Source organism: Embiotoca jacksoni, unplaced genomic scaffold, assembly GCF_022577435.1.
Source record: "Embiotoca jacksoni isolate LCO1_2020_lvr unplaced genomic scaffold, fEmbJac1.0.p SCAF_28, whole genome shotgun sequence".
Classification (NCBI taxonomy): domain Eukaryota; kingdom Metazoa; phylum Chordata; class Actinopteri; family Embiotocidae; genus Embiotoca; species Embiotoca jacksoni.
This window is the reverse complement of record NW_027185379.1, coordinates 5,071,008-5,084,461: the sequence shown is the minus strand read 5'-3', so window position 1 is coordinate 5,084,461 and position 13,454 is coordinate 5,071,008. Positions and strand designations below refer to the sequence as shown.

Below are 13,454 nucleotides of genomic sequence, written 5' to 3'. Positions count from 1 at the left end.
GACCTGCTGTCGGGCCGCATGCCAGCCAGAGCACCTTCCAGTCCCTGACGTGCCCGGGTGGAGCAGCTGGAGAGCTTTGCAGTATCCCAGCCCTGAGCTGGGATTACGATCCCTGACAGACCCCCCCCCCCTCCCCCCCTTTAGACAAAAAAGGGGGACAAACACGAGTGGATACTAAAGTAAATACTACTCAGGAATGCACCGTTTGTTTCCCTAAATTCAAGGATAATAACAGCTTTTCCTAATATGCACCTGTAGTTTCTGTTTCTAGAAAAAAAAAAAAAACAGAAAACCTTTTTTTCCTGCATGGCTAATTGTAATATGTAGCATACTCCCACACGTGATTTTTTATTTATTTATTTTTTTTTTTTTAAAGCTGCTATTTCCCAATACCTTTATGTATAATGCTGCAACTAGCCCTTATTTTGTAATTATTGATTCATCAATAATTTCTTGTGTAAGTGCTCGGTCTATGAAACTGTCTGTTCCGACTAAAAGAGAGGAAAAAAAACCAAGAAAATATTGACATCTGAGAAGCCATGTCGGATGAAATTTTCTGGCATCAGTGATAAGAATATCTGCTGATATAGTGACTTTGCAGATTCATCAGTCGAGCTCTAGTTTGTAGTGTCTTTACAGCTGCCACCAGTCTTATCTTTCGTGCTGACACACACACACACACTTTCAACACATGCTTTTACTGAGTCCTCTTCATGCCATACTTTTTTTTGTGTCTGTGCCCACAAAACACTGGTTCATAAATCATCACAGGGAACTGATAAACAACGTACTGTTTCAGTTTCATCCGTGCAGCCTCCCAGCGTGCTTGCTTGGACCCATGTGTATGCAAATTTCCAGCTACATTTGCTTACTATTAACAGAGGACAAACAAGCCAGCAAAAGGTTAGTTTTGATGTCGCGTGTGGAAAGGAGACTTGTGTGCTTTGTTTTTTGAGTGCAGGCTTACAAGTGCGCAGGGGACTTTGTGAAAAAAAAAAAAAAAACACTTTCGATGTCAGTTTTCTTAACTGTGTCACTTTCAGATTCCCCGTTGTGTAGATGGGTTTGTGGGGAGGGGATTCATTCAAGGCGTGGCTACAGGCTGTGAGGTCTGTAATTGAAGACCATCGTTTTGTGGTTCCTTCTTTTGGGGCGGCATGATTCACAATATAAATAAATAATGTAGTAATGGAGCCACCTAAATTACAGAGTCAAAACAGAAATAGATTTGAAAAAGCAGTGCACTGACTGAGCAGATTTGGAGCTTATAGCGGTTAATGTGCTTCAGTGCTCATTAATTGACAGCATGATGGAGCCAAAAGAAGTAAGTTTGTCATTGGGAATGTAATTAGAAGAGCTGTAGCTTTGTCACCACCACATGGCATCGGGCAGATCAGGTCAAAACCTTATGTTGGGGGGAAAGCTTGATTTAAAGGTACACACAAACCTTGCTGGCTTTTCTTTTGTCACAAGGAATTTTACATCACTTGTTATATCTACAGTTTTTCCAGTCAGTCTTCTTTAAACAGTGAATGTTCCCTTAAAAATATGACTTGGTAAACTTGACAAGTGATCTACTGACTAAAAATATCTGTATAGGCCCAAGTTTCACTGATGGTTGATGTTAAGTATCCACACTGGTTATTTGTTGTCTGAATTATATGCAAAGACGGGCTTTAAAGTAAATTTTTAGCGTTTGGACGCACATCTGTGGATCGCAGCTGTCGTATTCATCTGATCCTCCTTATTTGATCATAAACCTCGGTTGTGAAGCAGCTGAGTGAACAGTCCTAATCACATTAAATGCACGCAGTGTTTTCTTTTTGAAGGAAGGCCATCAGCAGATGAGTGTGTGGCTTTGTTGTGGGACGTGGAGGCTGTGTGTGTGGGGTTCATGGAGCAGGCTGTGGTCCCCAGCTTCTGTTGACTCCACCCTTTGCTTCCTTTTTCCGAGACAGATGTGACTGACTGTCAGAGGCTGTTAATGGCAAGCAGCTCCCTGGTGGTCCATTAGTGAATTCAGAGCTGTAAAGCCCAGGTTTAGCTCATCCCTGAACTTGTCTGTAAGAAGGATAATTAAAAAAACAACAAAGACAAAATCTCTTACACTGCAGTAAGTTGTTGATTGGGATTGCCTGCACTAACCTGAATTACCCTGATTAAAAGATACTGTATAACACGGATGTTATAATAAGGGTTCTGTAGATGGCAATCGAGATGCCCTGTCCTCAGTCTTGCAGACGCCGTATTTTACTCAGGATTTAGTCAGATATAACCATTTTTACTCTTATGCCTTTGTAGGACAATGTTAAAGATATACTATATTTTTCTTGTTGTCAACAAGTCCAATGATGAGACCAAATGCAACAATGGCTGATTCTGTAAAACAGTATTTTTATGAGTAGCCAAAACCTAATACAGCTGATTTCTCTGTTGTTTACCAAAGAGCACTAAAAACACATCACTGAGCTACACAATTACACTGAGTGACATTTACCCACATTACCATACAAACAACTACTGTACGTCGTGATTCCTACATACACAGTGCTCGACCCATACATAGTAGCTAGCTCACCAAAATGCACTGCACATTAATCCCTGAGGTGGGCACTGTTTTCTAACAGCTTTTAAGAGCTCTAAGAGCTTTTAAGAAAAAAAAAAATTAGCATTTGCTAGTTAAACTTAAAGGTTTCACATTTTACACATTTTCCCTCTGTTGTATTTGCAGCCTCGCTATCCGCAAGATATGTTTGTGGTGTTAAGTACCTAAAAACACCTCAATATAGTTTTCCATCTCCCCGCTGAAGCTTTTCTCTGGAGCTCTCCAGACAGAACAGACGGCTTTGTGTCTGTTTCTTTAAGCTGCATTGACATCACTATGCGACACACGCCCAGGCAAAGCACAAGTTTTCTTCTATCTTGTTGTTGGATAGCTCCGTGGCCGAATGACCGCTTAGTGTTTTATTCCACAAACTGGGTTTCACCGAAGCCCACATTTGGCCATGCTGAGGAGTGCGAGTTTGTGACATCATAAACTCCAAACGACTTGTTTACAGGCATAGTTGCTGAATACGGGGCTGTGTGCGTTATTCTGTGGATAGGTTGTTTTCACAGTGTTTCCATTCACAAAAAAAAAAAAAAAAAGGAATGGAAATCTGTTTTTATACAACATGCGAGCTTCAATATTTCTGATCTGTCTTTTCAAGATTTGCATCTTTTGTAGAAGTAAATGGGCTTTTAGCTGAGGGTCACAGACAGGTTAGGGAAATCGAAAACCATTTTCGTGGGGTATAATTTTAATGGCTCAAATATAGAATCAAGCTAATTAAAACCCTTAATCCAACCGTCTGGTTTCATGAGCCAATCACAACGGTTCTGGTGGCATTTATTGTTTTAAGTCTATTTCCTCCACAGACCAACATTGGGAGTTACCCCAGTGCGTGAGTAATTAGCCATTCAAAATTGGGAGGAAAAGGGGAAAATTGATCAAAAATAGGTAGGAAATGCTAATATTAGCTGTGCTATTTTCACTGTGTTTTAGCTAGTATGTCTTTTGTCTACTGAGTAAATCTCAGATAGACAGGAATTGACTGATTCCATCACAGACTCGTAGGAAACTGGTCTGTATAAATGCTTCCAGATATTTCCGTGGTTAATTACCAACTGTGAATGAACAGAGGGGAACTTTTTCAACTGTTTTTGCCTGCTGTTTTCAGGAGGGTTTTTCCCTTGAAAGAGTAGATCACACTGTGTGACTGAGGTTGGGGTCACTTGGACGTACTGTGGCTTTACAGTCCATATTAAAGAGGTATACGTAGGCAGGATGTGCACAGTCAGCAACTGAATCCCCCAGGAGAGGAGCGCAGAGGTTATGGGAAACAGGTGTGGCTCTGTTTCCCCATGCATTCTTATTTGTTTCACTTTTTTTCAGCTGTGGGATGGGCACACAGTCAGTTGTGTGCGCTGACACACCCCCTACCACCCAAGTGGGAGATTATTAACACCCACCAGTCAAATACTGGGCAGTGCGGACTTTAGAGAGTAAGCTATCTGCAGTGTTGTCTCATCTGGCCGCGCACAAAGAATTCTGACGTGCTGTAGCAAATACGAAGACTCGCCACACCTGCCCACATCCCATATCTGCTGACTGTGTCCAGCCTGGATGTATCGTCAGTATTACACCCACCTACATGCTCCTTCCGAGGCCTCCAGTGCAGTGTTTATCTTCAATTCAAACCCGTGATCTGCACAGAGAATGAAAATAGACATTGTGTTCAAGATATATGGACAATTTCAGCAAGTCAATCAAATGCAATTCTGGCTTTTATCAAAGGCTGTGTTATTTATCATCCTAAAAACTTGAGTTAATATTCACTCTGTATCTAATTATTCCATCAACAGACATTGGTCATCTGTGACATATAAGCAGTGAAAACACAGTAAGCATTGGACTTGGATCACAGGTTCAAAACCACAAGTGAGCAGGAAATGTTCACTGCATGCATTATTTACAATAATGGACTAAAACTATTTCTTCCATTACTTTGGGCGGAGATTTAAGATTGCTGTATTTCAACTGGGAACATTCATATGCTTTAAACAGTCTATTAGCCATTGACAAAATAACAGGCTAAGACATTGTTGGATTTCATGTTGACTTTTTTTCAGATTTGAAGCCCAGGTTTTCCAGGTTCCTCCAACCACCCTCTATGTTTGTCAGATAACATCAAGAACTGAAATCCACAGAAAGAAAGACCTCCAGCTCCAAGACGCAAATATGTTGCTTTATAGACTTGATTAGGACACAACTGTGTCCCTGCTTTTTTTTCCAGCCAAATTATTCTGTATTGCCCTGCCATCACTGATGGTGTATTAATGATCGCACGTCCACGCAACCTCCTCAACCCTTACTTAAGTTTCCCTGCTTCTGTTTGAATTTGAGATCCTCTCTTTATTTCCAAACAGTCTGTTAATCCGAATAAATTTGCCCATCTTGATCAAAGCTCTGGAAAAGTAGACCAAATAGACCCCAGGTTTTTATCACTGTTTAATATCGATGAAGAAAAGAGGAACATATCTGTATACTGTCTGGTTTTTTTTTTTACAACTGCTAAACTGCTCTGTCACTCGGGACGACTCATAGATTACCGTTCACTTCTGATAAACGTTGTCGTTGTACGAGGTTGCTATTTCGTTTTCTTCTACTTGGATTGTGAAAAGGTTCCCAACAAATCAAATGGCCAGTTCCATTTAGGGCTTAAACGACTGTTAGAATATCAGATATTGTACAGATTGGATTACATTTTAAGAAGGAGGGCAGTTTAAAGGCCTTATGTCTCTACAACCCAGACCCGTTAGACTGACAATAAATGGGGTACTGCTGCCTTTATGGGTTCAAAATATTTGTCTTTTGCATCCAAGTGAGAGCTTCGTGTTTTCGGAACACTACGTCAAACCAGACGTAATCTGATTCCTGGAAAAAGTGCATTTGGATGTTCTCCTGCTGACTTTTTTTGAGTCTAGTTTTCTTTAGCAAATCGAATTTCTGTGGACTTAACAGATGTTGGTGGGGAATATATAGAACACTGCAAAGAGGGGCTGTCAGTATTCCCATTCAATTGAAGTGTAGACATAGTTGTGCAGTATGTAAGGTGATATGATGTCATCGTAGGCAGGCATAGCAGGCTAAATGTTTTGCTTCAGGCATGTTGTTATAGCTACACGTATTCCTGTCTTTCTGTGAGGTTACTACGTATGTGCCTTAGTCAGCTGTGCTTTTTCAGAGTGACCAGGCACCTAAATCTCCCTGTTCTCTCTGTTCAAAGTGGGTGGTACGAGTAAATCAGGAGTACAGCTTTAATCTGCTCGAGAAGGGTGAGAGTGTGTGCCGGGAAAAGTGGGTGTTTTGGGAAAACAAACTCCCTCTGACCAGGATGAAGCTCGGGAAATGCCACACTGACCAAACTACTTACTGTTTTTATTGACCACTGGATGTACACAGTACAGAGGCAGGGTTCTGTTGGATTGCTTTACTTCCTCCGGTTGCTGTGACTGTGGCGATTGCTGACATGCAGTATTGTGATGCTGATTACCCGAGAAAGTCCAAAGCAGATTCCTTTATTGATAGTGCTGTACACACTTCAAGAGGAGAAAATATTGTATCGATGAAAGGAGTTGCCGTTTATCTTGACAATGCTTGAAAAAGTGGAAAAACCGTCATGAATAAAAACAATCCTGAATGTAGACTAATTGAAGACATATCTATAGTTTATTAAAAACATTTAACTCCGGACAAAATCACTGGTGTGGCTTACATTTTGTCACTACTGACAATGCCTGGATTAGTCTGCAGAATTGTTGTAAGTTATGTATTTGGACAATATGTTATACAATAAAAATGTTGTTATATTTAAATGAATTGGTGCCTGCTAAAAGCCATTTGAAATCCTACTCTTCGTCTTCTGTACTCTGGACTGCTGCGCAGCGCCTCGTCCACCTCAGCCTGATGGTTTTGCAGCACGATGCTCTTCTGTACCGCAGCTTAGCTGAGCTCTAAGATGCAAGCGTTTCGCTGCACATGCAAGTAAACATTAGTGTATGAATGTGAATAAAAACGGAAAATTTTTTAATAGAAAATGTGTGTAAGAGAGGGTTAGGAAATACAACAAAGATCCTCCACCTCAGAGTCAAAAAGTGAATGTTGCAGTTTTGTGGTTTGCACCTGAAGTATTTAGTCAGTTTGGTGTCTGACCAATGATTGTGAAGGAAAAGAAGCAGGAAGGTGGACTTGGTATTTCTGAAGTTCTAACAACTCAAACATATCATATCCACATTTTAAGCTCATCAACATCAATATTTAGATCAGTTAGTTCTTTAAAAATACAGTGGCCGAATTTAGTTCGCTGCAACTGTTAGTTCAATGTCAAATATGTAATTATATAACATTTAAAGGTTCAATGTGTAGGACTTAATGAAATGTAATATTCATAATTATGTTTTCATTCGTAAATAATCACCAGAAACTAAAAATCGTTGTGTTTTTGTTGCCTTAGATCGAGCCTTTCTACACAGGGAGCAGATCCCTACTTGCATCACCATGTTTCTACAGTTGTGCAGAAGGGACAAAGTTTTCATGGGTTTCACACACAATATAGGTTCTTTTACACGCTTATAAGCGAAGAGTAAGTCGAGCGGTGTTCAGTTATTTACAATCTGCAACATCATCGCTAGATGTCCCAAAATCCTAAACACTGCTCTTTAAGGAAATATGAAACTGTTTTGGTAGATTTTTGTGGATGAATCGCAATCAGATTGATTGTTAAGTACATTTTCGCATACAATTTATCTTGGTTAAGTGGTACATGACAATAAAATTGTGTATCTGAGCAGACTTTATACCCACCATTTTCTTATCGATATCTTTGTTCCATTAATACATAATACAAATCTCTGCACATTCGGTGGTACCATCTGTTCAGTGTGTACCTTACATGTGACATTCACTGGCATCATGTAAATCCCTTGTAAAAATAATATGTTGTTTCTGGTTGTTGGCAGAAATGGCCGTCATACAAGAAAGCTAACATTGGACAATCATGAGAATCATTGAAAGAAAAACAATCTAATTCCCTCTGGGGTCTCTGTGGCATGTGGGAAACTGTGTTTCCATTATGTTAGATTGGCCTAGTGAAAGTACAGTAGCCCATTTAGACCCAGTCAAGGGCAGTGAAGTCTGTGATTAGTACAGAACACATTCTCTCTTCTCTGTAAAGTAAGGGCTGGATCTGTTTCTGTCCTAATGAATACAAATGGAGTTTTGTTTGTATATTGTTCATGAGGAAACTGCAGTCATTTTCCAAGGATAGTGACGTGTAGATGTGGTGGAAACGTGTCTGAAAGCAAATCGTGGGCTCCAGTCTAATCTGTCTATATGTGTATTTGCATGGTTCATTGCTGGGTTTACACTTGAGCATTGTTTAGCAGGCTGCTATTTTCAGCTGGTTGGGAGCACTAGAGGTGGGAAGTCACAGATGTAACGGCTGTGTGGAAAACTTGAGCACATCTTTTATTATTACGGAGGCTAATGTGGAGGGTTTTAGTTGTAACGATCACTAGCTGGTCGAAGATGTCTTTGTTTAGCTTCGTTGTCGATTTTAACAAACACTGTAAATCATTTACTGGGATCAATTAAACAGTTACTAAGTCACCTATAAAACACCACTGTAGACACTTACTAAATACCTTGAAACAAGAGAATGTAAAAAAAACAATAAAAAAAAAAAAAACTTTCTAAAAAAGAAAAGTAACTGTAACGATGCACTTGGTGAGCTGTTCGTACGTGTGATGAACCAGTCTGCTTCCTCCATTTTGGTGTGCGGTGCGGTTGCTATTAGCATCTACATGTCAGAGGTGTCACTACATGTCAGAGGTGTCATATACTGAAACCAACATGACCTCTTTAAAAAGAAAGCCTCCCAAATAAAGTTTCTCATTCACACACCACGTAGAAAAAACAACATGTAAAAATAACATCACTGCCCATCTCAGGGCCTATAGCATTGTGCGTACATAGTTAAATACCACAACCCCCCCCCCCCTCCCCCTCCTGTCATGACGCTCTGTATGTCCACACTATTGATCTTTTACTTTTAAGCACTGATCTTTAATCAAATGTGACTTGGGTGAGAAGGCCATGCAAGTCCACATTGGTACGGGGGAGCACAGAGAAAAAGGTTTTGAAGAGGACGGTGACATGTGAAAGAGGCCCGTCTGGTCCGTTTTAAAGGCCCGTCAGCCGGTGTTTGTCTCCACCACGAATTAGCCCACTGAATACACCTCACACCCTCACTGGATACAATGCTAGGAAGGAAGGGGTAGATTAGAGCTGGTGTCGGGACTAATGTTTTCATCACGCTGCACAAATATTTCTTACGATAAAGGCACGCTATAAAACAGGCAATTCACCAGTTGGCCCATCCTGTTTCTAACTGATTGAGACGGAGTTATAGGTCTCACAAAAAATGTGGGCCTGTGTTCGGCATACAGGCGTTGTCTGATGGGCTCTTTCCCCTGACCACCGCTTTAGAAGCTAACGATGCCAAACAAATGGCTCTACACTGCCTATTGACTTCATTGCATCTTCTGCGTTAAGAGACATAGATGCCTCTCAAATGCAGACTCCGGCAGAAGATCCAGTGATTAAGTTCCCAAGTAGAATACAAAATCCAAACTGTTTGATATTTTTTTGTTTTGTTTGTTCATTTTCCCACTGATGGATGCTGAAGCACATAAGCAATGGTAAGCTGTCTATCAAATGCCTTTCTCAAGTTTTTCTTTCTTTAAGTTTGATTGCGCTTGTATATATAGAGGGCGCAGGAATTGTTACTGCTGTTGGCTTAAGCCCATTTAGACATTGGGTGCCATTTTGTGAGGTTGGCAGAGTTTGCAAATGAACTTTCAAATGCAATTTAATTAACATTTTTTTGTGACCTTGATAATTAGATGAAGGTTTAAAAGTGTGCAAGTGTTTCCATTGGCCTATAGTAGATTGAGGGACTTTAGTGGTTGTAAAGAGTATGAATTACTGCACTCATTAAACAATAATGACGCACTGCCTACCTCCTACACACACTTGAAAATGACTGAACCAGGGAAGAGAGTGAGGACTAGGCTGGGTCTGGTGCACTCCAGGTCATTTGCCAACACATTGGAGGTGAGACCACTGATTTTGGGCGTATTGTGTTTTTTTTAAGAGAGGACTCACAAACATTTTGTCCACTTTTGACAGACCGCCTTAAAATCTTTTGTGACGTTCCACAATTTAGTGGGAAGTCACACATTTTTGTATTTCATTTCTATTTCAAGGATAATTCTGGTTTATTGCTCCAATTTTGGTTCAACCCACTGAGTGTATACAGAAGTTTTTGGGGGTGTGTTTGTTTGATTGACAGGTCTCTGGTGCACTCAGGTTTCCGCTATTGGTGAGAGGGTGTAGTGTCCTCAGGCTCTTAATCAGATTGAGTCAGATCCATCGCTCGTTCCTCCCAGCTCGTCCAAATACGGTCTCTTCTGGCTCCAAAATAGCTAGATGGTGACAACCAAAATCCGAGGCTTCACAGCTATTGGCTACACCGTTGGTCGACGCCACCCTTGGTCGACGCCACCCTTGGTCGACGCCACCCTTGGTCGACGCCACCCTTGGTTGCCGCTTGGTTTATCTTCAAGGTTTGCTAAACTTAAGTGGGAGAATAAATTAAATGGTTCAACAGTGACATTCATACTTGCCATGGTTGCACACGTTATCATGATGTGATCATATCTGGACAGTGACGGATCATTACTGACATTACAGCTATAAATAAAGGAACGATGATATGTCTAAACTGTGGTCTGGTCTGTGATCGTCTAAGCATGTGTTTTCACATGTCTTGTTGAACTTTGCCATGTTCCTAAATCTTTTGGTGAGAATACGGTACAAACAATGCTTGTTATTATAAACAATATACAGTGTAGTATGTTTCAAATTACCCTTTAGAAGAAATGTCTGTACATCACCAGTAAATCCAATGAATCATATAACTGCTTTTTGACTAATCTGTCAAACTATTGTGGCCTATTTTGTACTGATATAATATAGTTTGTGTAGACAATAATTGACCCTGCCCAGTGTCATTTTTATGTCCTTACACAGTTCACTGTTGCTCCAGTCTTTTTTATTCTGTCCATCTCCCTCCTGTACTTCGTCTCAATAACTGCCCTAATTCTTACTTTGTGTCCTCATTCATTCTCTGGTAAACTCCAGAGTTTCCTCTTGCGTTAGTCCTAAACCACACTCCCTCCTGCACCGATCTCATGTCTGCATTCTTCTCCTGTGAGGTCTTCAGATCAGTCCCTCCGAGTGCCGTTTGACATGATAATCTATGCATGGAGTTTGTCTACATGAACATGACATATTGTCTATTTTGTTGCTGCTTGCGAATGTGTCTGGCCGTGGGTCTCCCTTGTCTCACACTGCTCTGACACGCACTGCAGGCTTCACTGGGAGGATTTCAAGCCAGGAGACAGCCTCCTCTGGGGAGGTCAGGGCCGAAGCTGGGTCAGGTCTGGGTAGGTGGAGATTTTGGCTCGTCAAACGGCCGACGTGGAAGGTTTTAGCCGGTCGCCAGTTAAAGCGGAAGGTTTTGATTTACCCTTGCGTCTCTCGAGCAGCTTGTCGCAATTAGTGATGTCAGGAGGGAAAGAAACAAATATGAAGCATTTCTTCAAAGAGCAAGCATATCCTTCCCATGAGTTCATTCTTTCCTTGGATTTTCTCGAGGAAAAGGGGGCAAAAGTGCAGCCTGTTTCTCTTCGTTCAATGTAGGCCAGGGATCTTCCTATTCTGTGGGAAGAAAGGTCTCCCATTAAGAGTTCACTAAGTGATTTTCAAAGTATTCAAACTGACATAGAACAAAGAAGGCCAGCAAATTGTAATTTTTCCAGTGCATCCTCTTAAAAAATCTGAACCTTGTTGGTTTACTGGATAAGACGGATAACCACTAATGAAAGTAGTGACACTCCTGAGGTGCCTCAGCTCTGCAGCAGTATGCTTATTTTGTTGTTGTTGATGAAACTGTATGACAGCTTTGTTTAACGCACTGATTACATTTCATTTGCCTGCAGTATTTTAGATAATATGTCACGGTGCTCTAGTTTGTGAGGCCTGGCTGTTTTCTTCATGGTTGTGGCTCGCAGTGCCAAGTTTCCCCACTCTCCTCCTGGCTGTAGGTATCCCATGCAGAGGCCATCTGTCTCTCCTACCCTCATGGTAAGGGTGGAGTCCTCTTTAAACACCCTTCCCCTCCACCCCCCCCACACCTCCTCTTTCTCTCCCTCCTCTCCTTCTTATTTCCAAACGCTTACCGTAAAACAAACAGAACATAGCATGGATGGGGTCTCGTTTCTTTGTATGCTTTAACAGGCCTGAGAGCTGACACACTGAGACAGACAAACTAGGACCGGTAGCAGTTGGAGTGTCGTGTCAGGTAGCTGCAGTATGTGGAGTATGTTGGGGAGAGGTCTGGTCGAAGACACGTGTCTGCATGCATCAATACAATGTCACGCATGCCAGGCATGTTGGTTTACTACTTGGACAACCTGTGTTGCAGGAGGATTTTTATCAGCCTGCTTGGTCCACTTGCAGATAGTTTGTAAATCGAGTCCTCACTGTCAAGCTTGCGCTTGTTGCGGTATAATTTTGTCACGTTTTTTTTTTTTTTTTTTTTTTCTCGAGCAAAACGACGGAGTCGCTCTTGTAAGGTGACGACAAACAGCTGTCGCGTCAGCTCAGATGACCGTGGAGTGGAGAATGCAAAACCCACACGACTCTGACCCTGATTCTGCCTCACACCATGTGGTGCACCGAGAGGACTCTGACAGAAGGAGTGCAAACACACACTAACACATGCACTGCAGGGCCTTTTCTTTTTTTTTTTTCTTTTTTTTTTAGACCAGGTCACGATTCAACGGTGGGCTGAATTATTGTGAGGAAATGGGATACTATTCCAAAGTGACTTTCCCAAGTGACTTTTCAAGTGGATGACAACCAAGGCAAGCTGATTTATTTGATGAAGGTAATGGGCTATATGCCTGAATACGTAGCATAGCTAGATCAGTTTACGCAGCAAAGCCAGCAACATAAGCAAAATATTTTGAAAATGTGGATCAGCAGAGAGAAAAAAAAACAAACAGGACAGACCAAATATGATAACCCAGCATGAAACACAATGCAACATACAATAAGACTCAGCAGCCATTCAAACAAAATGCCTGATGCTTACACACATGGTCACACACTTATTTCTTATTTTGGAAGAGAGACACGGTGTGCATGTGTGCATGTGTGCGTGTGTGTGCGTGTGTGCGCGTGCGCGTGCGCGCGTGTGTGTGTGTGTGTGTAAGTAAAATCCCTGAAATTACAGGGGACGTAATGGAGCACAGGGAGCCTCAGCCTCCTTGGCTATATTCCTCACAAACCAAGATAGCATTGCTGTGGCTTACCGCTCACATTCATGCCAAAGACTCAAAATACCAGCCAATGGACCACTTTTATAAGCTTTACTCCATACACATCTGAGACTACGTACAAAGTGGAAATTTATGGCTCCCCAATATAGCCTATTCTGACTGCTATCGTGTTAAGAAAACGGAGACATAGTGTTTGAATATTTTGAATGAAATCATCATTTTATATTTTATCTATAAAACAAACCCTTTCACAAGGTTTAAACAGGATTTGCTCTATAATTCAGTCTTAAGCAGGATTGTTAATCTTTGTAGAGCCTCTTAAAATAAACATACATGTTTTCTTTTAATGACTCATTTATGTGATTATTCTTGAAAAAAACTGATTTAGGAAAGGTTTTTTTTCTCCCATTCAGCGCATAACCTGTAATTTAGGATTTATTTCAGGT

General features: G+C 41.2%; 1 protein-coding gene across 2 annotated transcripts in view; it reads left to right on the top strand.

Moving 5' to 3' along the window:
• The window catches only part of nectin3a (nectin cell adhesion molecule 3a), a 31,731-nt gene that overhangs the window by 1,090 nt on the left and 17,187 nt on the right, over positions 1–13,454 (top strand). The window lies entirely within an intron of this gene.